We start from the raw sequence: 11081 nt of genomic DNA, 5'->3' as shown, positions 1-11081 counted from the left end.
TTCACAGCTATTTGTATGGCTTCCTCAGACAGCCATTTTGCTTTTTTGCATTTCTTTTTCTTGGGGATGGTCTTGCTCCCTGTCTCCTGTACAATGTCATGAACCTCTATCCATAGTTCATCAGGCAGTCTGTCTATGCGATCTAGTCCCTTAAATCTATTTCTCACTTCCACTGTATAATCGTTAGGGATAATATCATCATGTTTTTTCTTTGTCACACATCATAGATACAAGTTTATATCCATTTGATTAATGATAATCATCAGTAAGAAACTCAGGTCTCCTGTCAAAAATTATATATGCAAAACATCTTGGAAGGTGATTACTCAATGTAAATCATGCCTTTAGATTACAGCCCTGGACTGTAATACAGATGTTTCTGACATGTAAGGAGAAAGAAAAGAAAGAGTTCCAGGCGGTGCAGCCCAAGGGCAGCAGAGAAGCCCGGAGACTGAATGGAGAGCAAAGAAACGCTATCATTAAGGAACTACAAGCTAATAGCATTGAATGTAACAGGTCTGGGGAGAAGTCCCAAGCTTCCATATCCCTGCTGCTGACTTCTCCTTCATCAATCCGGATGATAAATACTTGTTTAATAAAATATCTAGTGCACATGTCAGATGCTACACAGGATGCTGGAGTTACTGTAAATATCAAAATAGCTCTGCCTGCAGGCAGCACTCACACGAAGATGACAACACTGAAGTAACAAGTGTTTTAAAAAAGCTAATGTGAGTTTTAAAAAATAAGCATCCATGTCAGCCTTGGTGGCAAGGGGCCAAGGTAAAGGCAAGGCGAAGGAAATCCATTATAATAAAAATAGGACTCCAGATTCATCACATTTTGGATTTCATCTGAGTAAAGGTGTTAAAAATCCTCATGTGGGCTCTCTTTCTCACCCCTCTTCACTCACACTTGAGTCAAGATGACCTTTGGGTTATGGGACCAAGGAAGCCAGTTTGTATGCAGCCATTTGACTTAAGAGAACCCAAAATGTAAAATCAGTTCATGCTTTAGTGTTTTGCACAACAGAGAAGCTTGAGTCTTCACTCCAAACTGGCTTCTTGCCCAGGTTACAGGTAAAACAAAAATATCTGTTGAACCTTGTGCTTAGCAGTAACCATTTTAAAGGATAACAATAATAAGATACAATTTTTCATGGAATCCTCAGCATTTAAAAAGATTAGTGAAAGTCTCTAGGGTTTGTGAAATTGTAGATTTTGTAATGTGACAGTGGGGTTGCAGTGTTACTTTCTTGCTGCTAAACTGTCACTAAAGGTGGGGTTATGGGGAGAGTTCTGAATTTGACTATCCTCAGAGCAATCATCTGAAGGGGCAGAGTAGTACAGAAGAAAGACCTTTCAAATTAGAAACCAAAGAAAACATAGATATCAGAAAATGGCAGATTTCACTTCCTTGGATGGGAGAAGATACCTCACAAAAATATAAAGAAACCAAAGGTTGATGTCATGAGTGGCCAATAAGAAGTTACTGAGACTTCTGAATGCATTCTGAAATTTGAATCGCCACTGATTTCTGGAGAATAATTGAATTTTTTTTTTTCTCATTAAACTTTTTTAATGGATCTCAAATTCTGTGACAGATTTTTGGTCAAGTTGTTTTCATTAAAAAGTACTGATTTTAAAAACTAATAACTTAAACTGCCACACACAAAACATATGGTCCACAAAAACATTCTCCTTTCCTTCTGAAGGTTTTACGATGCATTGTTATCATTAACCAGTCTTTTACTATTAAACTTAAATGGCCAATTGAGACAAACAGTTCTGAGACTGTTCTTCCACCACTGATTAAGACTGGGGTGGCAGGTATTGGGGATAATATTCATTTAGCCTTCTGAGCTTTCTGGGCAGACTTGGTGACCTTGCCAGCTCCAGCTGCCTTCTTGTCCACTGCTTTGATGACACCCACAGCGACTGTCTGTCTCATGTCACGCACAGCAAAACGGCCCAGGGGAGGATAATCAGAAAAGCTCTCGACACACATAGGCTTGCCAGGAACCATATCAATGATGGCAGCGTCACCAGATTTCAAGAATTTAGGGCCATCTTCCAGCTTTTTCCCAGAACGACGATCAATCTTCTCCTTCAGCTCAGCAAACTTGCAAGCAATGTGAGCTGTGTGACAATCCAGCACAGGTGCATATCCAGCACTGATTTGGCCTGGATGGTTCAAAATAATCACCTGAGCTGTGAAGCCAGCAGCTTCCATCGGTGGATCATTTTTGCTGTCACCAGCCACATTGCCACGACAGACATCTTTGACAGACACGTTCTTGACATTGAAGCCCACATTGTCCCCAGGAAGGGCTTCACTCAGTGCTTCATGGTGCATTTCTACAGACTTCACCTCAGTTGTTACACTGACTGGAGCAAAGGTGACCACCATGCCAGGTTTGAGAACACCAGTCTCCACATGACCCACAGGGACAGTACCAATACCACCAATTTTATAGACATCCTGGAGAGGCAAACACAAGGGTTTGTCAGTTGGGCGAGTTGGTGGCACGATGCAATCCAGAGCTTCAAGCAGGGTGGTTCCACTGGCATTGCCGTCCTTATGGGTGACTTTCCATCCCTTGAACCATGGCATATTAGCACTTGGCTCCAGCATGTTGTCACCATTACAGCCAGAAATTGGCACAAATGCTACTGTGTCGGGGTTGTAGTCAATTTTCTTAAGGTAGGTGCTGACCTCCTTAACAATTTCCTCGTATCTCTTCTGGCTATAGGGTGGCTCAGTAGAATCCATTTTGTTAACGCCAACAATTAGTTGTTTCACACCCAGGGTGTAAGCCAGAAGGGCATGCTCATGGGTCTGCCCGTTCTTGGAGATATCGGCTTCAAATTCACCAACACCAGCAGCAACAATCAGGACAGCACAGTCAGCCTGGGATGTGCCTGTAATCATGTTTTTGATGAAGTCTCTGTGTCCTGGGGCATCAATGATGGTAACATAGTACTTGCTGGTCTCAAACTTCCACAGGGAGATATCAATGGTAATACCATGCTCACGTTCAGCTTTCAGTTTGTCCAAGACCCAGGCATATTTGAAGGAGCCCTTTCCCATCTCAGCAGCCTCCTTCTCAAACTTTTCAATTGTTCTCTTGTCGATCCCGCCACATTTGTAGATCAGATGGCCAGTCGTGGTAGACTTCCCTGAATCTACGTGCCCAATGACAACGATGTTGATGTGGGTCTTCTCCTTTCCCATTTTGGCTTAGGTTTAACGGTGGTTTTCACAACACCTGTGTCCTGGCGGCAAACCCGTTGTGAAAAAGCTGAATATTTTAAACTTGAAGCTCTTTTGAATAACCTGACCATTCATGCAAATCTCCATTTATAATGAGTTCACATTTTTGAAATTTCCTTCAAGAAAATAAAGTTTATTTATGAAATTTTGGTATGTGGGTATGTATGAAATGCTTATCTACAGGAAATACAATATGAAAAAGAAAGTTCAAAGCATAGGAGTGATCGTAAAAACAAGCTTTTCATTCTTACCCATTTTTTGTAAAACCTAGAGGCCAAGAGGAATGTGATTTGATCACAAATGAGAAACTGGGGTAGTGGAGGATAGAATGAGAGCAAGAATTACATTTACATTTTGGCATTACCAAAAAAAAAATCAAAGATGACCCTGATATATTTATGCCTTGGAGACCAGGGAAACAGTTCTGTCCGACCCCTAAAGGGAAAGTTGGGAGGGGGCAAATCTTAAAAGGAAAATGAAGAACATTATTTTTGCCCATGAAATGGGCATCTCACCATATCCATTGTCCTAACCTGTGTTCTGACTTTCATCTAAAAAGTCAGAAGGTGTTAAATCAGTCTTTCTAGACAAAAACCAGGAATTGGATGATTAGGCCAATGCCATAGAAGCACGTAAGAGTGAACTTTGGAAATTTTATCTCATCAAGTGTTATTGTCTTCCTATTCTATCCTTCTTAAGATCTGAATTTTGTAAGCTGTTGTTCAGTCCCTAAGTTGTGTCTGATTCTTTGCAACCCCATGGACTGCAGCATGCCAGGCTTCCCTGTTATTCACTATTTTATGGAGTTTGCCCAAATCCATGTCCATTGAGTGGATGATGCTATCTAACTATCTCATTCTCTGCTGCCCCTTTCTCTTTCTGCCTCCAATCTTTCCCAGTCGACTCTTTCCCAATGAGTCGACTCTGCATCAGGTGGCCAAAGTATTGGAGATTCAGCTTCAACATCAGTGCTTCCAATTAATATTCAGGGTTGATTTCCTTTAGGATTGACTGGGTTTGAGCTCCTTGCAGTCCAAGGGATTCTCGAGCGTTTCCTCCAGCAGCACAATTCAGAGTCATCAATTCTCCAGCACTCAGCCTTCTTTATGGTCCACCTTTCACATGTGTACATGACTACCAGAAAAAACATAGCTTTGAATATACAGACCTTTGTTAGCAAACTGATGTATTTGCTTTTTAATATACTGTTTAGGTTTGTTATAGCTTTTCTTCCAAGGAGCAAGTGTCTTTTAATTTAATGGCTGCAGTCACTGTCCGCAGTGATTTTGGAACCCAAGGAAATTAAGTCTGTCACTGTTTTCACTTTTCCCCCTTCTATTTGCCATTAAGTGATGGACTGGATGCCATGATCTTAGTTTTTTGAATATCCAGTTTTAAGCCAGCTTTTTCACTGTCCTCTTTCACCCTCATCAAGAGGCTCTTTAGTTCCTCTTCACCTTCTGTCACTGGAGTAATATCACCTGCATATGTGAGGTTGTTGATATTTATCCCAGCAACCTTGATTCCATCTTGTGATTTATCTAGCCCACCATTTCACATGAAGTACTCTGCATATAAATTAAATAAGTTGAGTGACAATATACAGCCTTGACATCCTCCTTTCCCAATTCTGAACCAGTTCATTGTTCCATGTCCAGTTCTAACTTGCTTCTTGACCTGCATACAGCTTTCTCAGGAGATAGGTAAGGTTGTCTGGTATTCCCAACTGTTTAAGAATTTTCCAGTTTGTTGTGATTCACATAGTCAAAGGCTTTAATGTAGTCAATGAAGCAGAAGTAGATGTTTTTTCTGGAATTCCCTTGCTTTTTTTATGATCCAACTAATACTGGCAATTTGATCTCAGGTTTCTCTGCATTTTCTAAAGCCAGCTTGTACCTCTGGAAGTTCTTGCTTCATGTACTACTGAAACCTATCTTTAAGGACTTTGAGCATCACTTTGCTAATATGTGAAATGAATGCAATTGTATGGTAGCTTGGATATTCTTTGACATTGCCTTTCTTTGGGACTGGAATGAAGACTGACCTTTTCCAGTCCTGTGGCCACTGTGGAGTTTTTCAAATGTCCTGACACACTGAATACAGCACTTTAGCAACATCATGTTTTAGGATTTGAAATAGCTCAGCTGAAATTCCATCACCTCCACTAGTTTTTTTCATAGTAATGCTTCATAAGGCCAACTTGACGTCATACTCCAGGATGTCTGGCTCTCGGTGGGATAAACATCATGGTTATCAAGGTCATTAACACTTATTTTGTATAGTTTTTCTGTGTATTCTTGCCACCTCTTCTTAATCTCTTCTGCTTCTGTTAGGTCCATACCATTTTTGTCCTTTATCGTGCCCATCCTTGCATGGAATTTTCCCTTGATTTTTCAATTTTCTTGCAGAGATTTCTAGTCTTTCCCATTCTATGGTTTTCCTCTATTTCTTTGCATTGTTCATTTAAGAAAGCTTTCTTATCTCCCCTTGCTATTCTCTGGAGCCATGCATTCAGTTGGATGTATCTTTCCCTTACTCCTTTGTTTTTTGCTTCTCTTCTTTTCTCAGCTATTTGTACGGCCTCCTTAGACAATCATTTTGCTTTCTTGCATTTCTTCTGCTTTGGGGATGATTTTGGTCACTGCCTTCTGTAAAATGTTATGAACCACCAACCATAGTTCTTCAGGCACTCTCTTTATCAGATCTAATCCCTTGAATTTATTAATCATCTCCACTATATAATCATAAGGAATTTTATTTAGGTCATACTTGAATGGCCTAGTGGTTTTCCCTACTTTCTTTGATTTAAGCCTGAATTTTGCAGTAAGGGGCTCATGATCTGAGCCAGTCAGCTCCAGGTCTTTTTTTTTTTTTTTTTTTTTTAAGCTAACTGTAGAGAGCTTCTCCATCTTCAGCTGCAAAAAATATAACCAATATGATTTCAGTACTGAACATTTGCTGATGTCCATGTGCTGAGTTGTCTCTTTTTGTTGTTGGGATAGGCAGCTTGCCATGACCAGTGTGTTTTCCTGACTAAACTCTGTTAGCCTTTGCCCTGCTTCATTTTGTACTCCAAGGTCAAACTTGCCTATTACTCTAGATATTTCTTGAGTTCCTCCTACTTTTGCATTCCAATCCTCTATGATGAAAAGGACATCTTTTTTTCGTGTTAGTTCAAGAAGGTCTTGTAGCTCTTCATAGAACTGTTCAACTTCATCTTCTTCAGCATTAGTGGTTGGGACAAAGACTTGGATTACTGTGATGTTGAATGTTTTGCCTTGGAAATGAAGCAAGATCATTTTGTTGTTTTTCAGCTTACACCCAAGTAGTGTATTTCAGACTCTTTTATTGACTATGAGGGCTACTCCATTTCTTCTAAAGATTTCTTGCACAGATTAGTAGGTATAATAATCATCTGAATTAAATTCACCTATTCTTGTTCATTTTAGTTCACTGATTACTAGACGGTAATGTTCACTAGCCATCACCTGCTTGACCATGTCCAAGTTACTTTGATTCATAGACCTAACATTCCGGGTTCCTATGCAATATTATTCTTTACAATACCGGAATTTAGTTTCATCACCAGATGCATCCACAACTGAGTGTCATTTCTGTTTTGGCCCAGCCACTTCATTCTTTCTCTGTTAGTAACTGCCTTCCAACTTTCCCCAGTAGCTTATTGGACACCTTCTGACCTGGAGGACTCATCTTACACTGTCATATATTTTTGTCTTTTCATACTGTTCATGGGGTTCTCATGGCAAGAATACTGCATTAGTTTTCGATTTCCTCCTCCAGTGAACCATGTTTTGAATCACATTTTGTCATACTCTCCACTATGACCCGTCTGTCTTGAGTGGCCCTGCATGGCATGCCTCGTAGCCTCAGTGAGTTATGCAGACCCCTTCACCATGATAAGACTGTGATCCATTAATGGGGAATTTCATAGGTAAACATACTCATTTACCTTACTAATTCTCTTTGTGCCTTTTCCCCACCAGTCTTTTCCAGGTTCATGCAGGTTAGTTCAAGGCACTGACACCAAGAGGCTAAAGAGTACAGTTGAATTTCATCAGAATTGCAGCTCTGCTGCTTAAGTAAAGTAACAAGTCATCAATCACATCACATTAGAGCAAATATAAGTTTGAAAGTAGAAAAAAAATTAAATAAGAACTTGGGCATTTTCAAGTAGTAAGTAGAAATCTATAAGAAAAATGATAATGTAAACATTTACCCAAAGGAATAATAATCAATATTTTTGAGTGCTATGTATTAATATTAGACACTGTTCTAATTAGGCTGTATATATTAACTAATTTAATCTTACAACAGCCCTATAAAGAAGGCTCTATTATTTTATTCATTTTAGAGATAAAAAAGCTGAAGAGAATAAATAATTTGCCCCTCATGTCATAGCTAACAAGTAATAGAGCTGGAATTTGATCCCAGACAGACCAGATCCAGAATCATGCTCTTTAGATTGCTTTCTATGACACAAAATAATTTTGAAAAATAAAAAATAATGTGGTGAACTATATAGATTTTTCTAAAGAGCTGCTGACTTTTCATTACTGAAATTGAAAATTAAAACAAACTGTAAATGGTTTTCCTTTTATCATCTCATGATAAATTTTTAAGTCCTAAAACATTGAAGAAAGTAGGGAAAACCACTAGATCATTCATGTATGACCTAAACCAAATCCCTTATGATTATACAGTGGAAGTGAGAAATAGATTTAAAGGACTAGATCTGATAGACAGAGTGCCTGATGAACTATGGACGGAGGTTTGTGACATTGTACAGAAGACAGGGATCAAGATCTAGCCCATCAAAAAGAAATGCAAAAAAGCAAAATGGCTGTGTGAGGAGGCCTTACAAATAGCTGTGAAAAGAAGCAAAAAGCAAAGGAGAAAAGGAAAGACATAAGCATTTGAATGTAGAGTTCCAAAGAACAGCAAAGAAAGATAAGAAAGCCTTCCTCAGCTATCAATGCAAAGAAATAGAGGAAAACAATAAAATGGGAAAGACTAGAGATCTCTTCGTGAAAATTAGAGATACCAAGGGAACATTTCATGCAAAGATGGGCTCAATAAAGGACAGAAATGCTATCGACCTAACAGAAGCAGAAGATATTAAGAAGGGGTGGTAAGAATACACAGAAGAACTGTACAAAAAAATTTTCACGAGTCAGATAATCATGATGGTGTGATCACTCACCTAGAGCCAGACATCCTGGAATGTAAAATGAAGTGGGCCTTACAAAGCATCACTACGAACAAAGCTAGTGAAAGTGGTGGAATTTCAGTTGAGCTATTTCAAATCCTGAAAGATGATGCTGTGAGAGCACTGCACTCAATATGCCAGCAAATTTGGAAAATTCAGCAGTGGCCACAGGACTGGAAAAGGTCAGTTTTCACTCCAATCCCAAAGAAAGGCAATGCCAAAGAATGCTCAAACTACCGTACAATTGCACTCATCTCACATGCTAGTAAAGTAATACTCAAAATTCTCCAAGCCAGGCTTCAGCAATACGTGAACTGTGAACTTCGTGATGTTCAAGCTGGTTTTAGAAAAGGCAGAGGAACCAGAGATCAAATTGCCAACATCCACTGGATCATCGAAAAAGCAAGAGAGTTCCAGAAAAACATCTATTTCTGCTTTATTGACTATGCCAAAGCCTTTGACTGTGTGGATCACCATAAACTGTGGAAAATTCTGAAAGAGATGGGAATACCAGATCACCTGACCTGCCTCTTGAGAAATCTGTATGCAGGTTAGGAAGCAACAGTTAGAACTGGAAAATGGAACAACAGACTGGTTCCAAATAGGAAAAGGAGTATGTCAAGGCTGTATATTGTCACCCTGCTTATTTAACTTCTATGCCTAGTACATCATGAGAAACGCTGGGCTTGAAGAAGCACAAGCTGGAATCAAGATTGCTGGGAGAAATATTAATAACCTCAGATATGCAGATGACACCACCCTTATGGCAGAAAGTGAAGAGGAACTAAAGAGCCTCTTGATGAAAGTGAAAGAGGAGAGTGAAAAAGTTGGCTTAAAGCTCAACATTCAGAAAACGAAGATCATGGCATCTGGTCCCATCACTTCATCGCAAATAGATGGGGAAACAGTGGAAACAGTGTCAGACTTTATTTTTGGGGGCTCCAAAATCACTGCAGATGGTGATTACAGCCATGAAATTAAAAGACGCTTCCTCCTTGGAAGGAAAGTTATGACCAACCTAGATAGCATATTAAAAAGCAGAGACATTACTTTGTCAACAAAGGTCCGTCTAGTCAAGGCTATGGTTTTTCCAGTAGTCATGTATGGATGTGAGAGTTGGACTATAAAGAAAGCTGAGCGCCGAAGAATTTGTGGTTTTCAACTGTGGTGTTGGAGAAGACTCTTGAGAGTCCCTTGGACTGCAAGGAGATCCAACCAGTCCATTCTTAAGGAAATCAATCCTGGATGTTCACTGGAAGGACTGATACTAAAGCTGAAACTCCAATAATTTGGCCACCTCATTCGAAGTATTGACTCATTGTAAACGACCCTGATGCTGGGAGGGAGTAGGGACAGGAGGGGAAGGGGATGACAGAGGATGAGATTGCTGGATGGCATCACCAACTCGATGGACATGAGTTTGAGTAAACTCTGGGAGTTGGTGATGCACAGAGAGGACTGGCCTGCTGCAATTCATGTGGTCGCAGAGTCGGATACGACTGAGCGACTGAACTGAAAACAAAGTAATTTAATAAACTTTTTATATGTAAGGAAGGGATAGATACCAACATTTATTTGTGGCCTAACCTAATTCCATCCTCACAAAAACTCAAAAGAGAGGGTTATTATGTCCAAGGAGACACAACTAGTAAGCCCTATTAGAGTTGAGAACTAAACTCATCTTAAAACAGCATAAGTCCTCAATGTACTCCATAAATAAACACAACATACAGAATATTTTCACCTTTTTCTGTAAGCTGTGACTTTAAGTACATAGATACAACTGCTTTTCCCAGTCGCTAATGATATCGTCCAAATCACTCTCTGCATTTTATGTACAGTATTGTTTCTGTTGAAGTCTATACTTATTACCCTTTCCTCAACTCAGGTTTTAAATTTCAGTGTGACTTCTCCCTCTGCTGCTTTGCTTTCTCAAACTGTTTTTGCTTTGAAAAACACTCTGAAATTGCTTTTTCAAATGATTTTTCTGATCACCACCAGTGGAAACATTTCCTCAGACATCATTCTGCTTGATCCTTCTTGGAGGCATTTGCCATCACTGATGCCCTTCCTTGCAACTTTCTCCTCCATTGTCTTCTGTGATGAGGCTTTCTTCTCCTATTCTGTCCTCTTCTTCTCCGTTACGTTCTTGAATCTTCTACCTTCTCCATCCACCAGATATAACTTTTCCCATAATGAAGCTCCTTTATTATCCTAGACTTAGACATGAAATTTAAATTTCTACAGGGACCAGGCAGGTAATGTAAAGAAGTGAAAGCAGCTGAATGGGGATTTGGAAAACTAGAGTATGTATACCTTATCTAAAAGGAATGGACACTACTCAAACTTCAGTGGGAATGCAAACCTAGTGTTGCCAAATATTTGTGTTTTCTAAGATAAATCTGAAATTTAGAACTCTGTGTAATGTCTGATGATCATTTAAATATTGACAACCAACTCAATATTAAGTGACTCTGAGACACTATGAACCTGTACACCAATCTTTCTCCAACCTGTGCTTTGTATCGATACCTTATCCATTTGAATCTCACATAATCTCATTTAATTAAGTCCCATTTTA

General features: G+C 39.4%; 1 pseudogene; it reads right to left on the bottom strand.

Annotated features, from left to right (window-relative positions):
* Positions 1-1596: 1596 nt before the first annotated feature.
* On the bottom strand, positions 1597-3234 carry LOC138070974 (elongation factor 1-alpha 1 pseudogene; annotated as a pseudogene).
* Positions 3235-11081: the final 7847 nt, after the last annotated feature.

The sequence above is a fragment of the Capricornis sumatraensis genome, chromosome X, assembly GCF_032405125.1.
Source record: "Capricornis sumatraensis isolate serow.1 chromosome X, serow.2, whole genome shotgun sequence".
In the NCBI taxonomy this organism is placed as follows: Eukaryota; Metazoa; Chordata; class Mammalia; order Artiodactyla; family Bovidae; genus Capricornis; species Capricornis sumatraensis.
The sequence above is the reverse complement of the archived record's forward strand: the minus strand, read 5'-3'. Positions and strand labels throughout refer to the sequence as shown.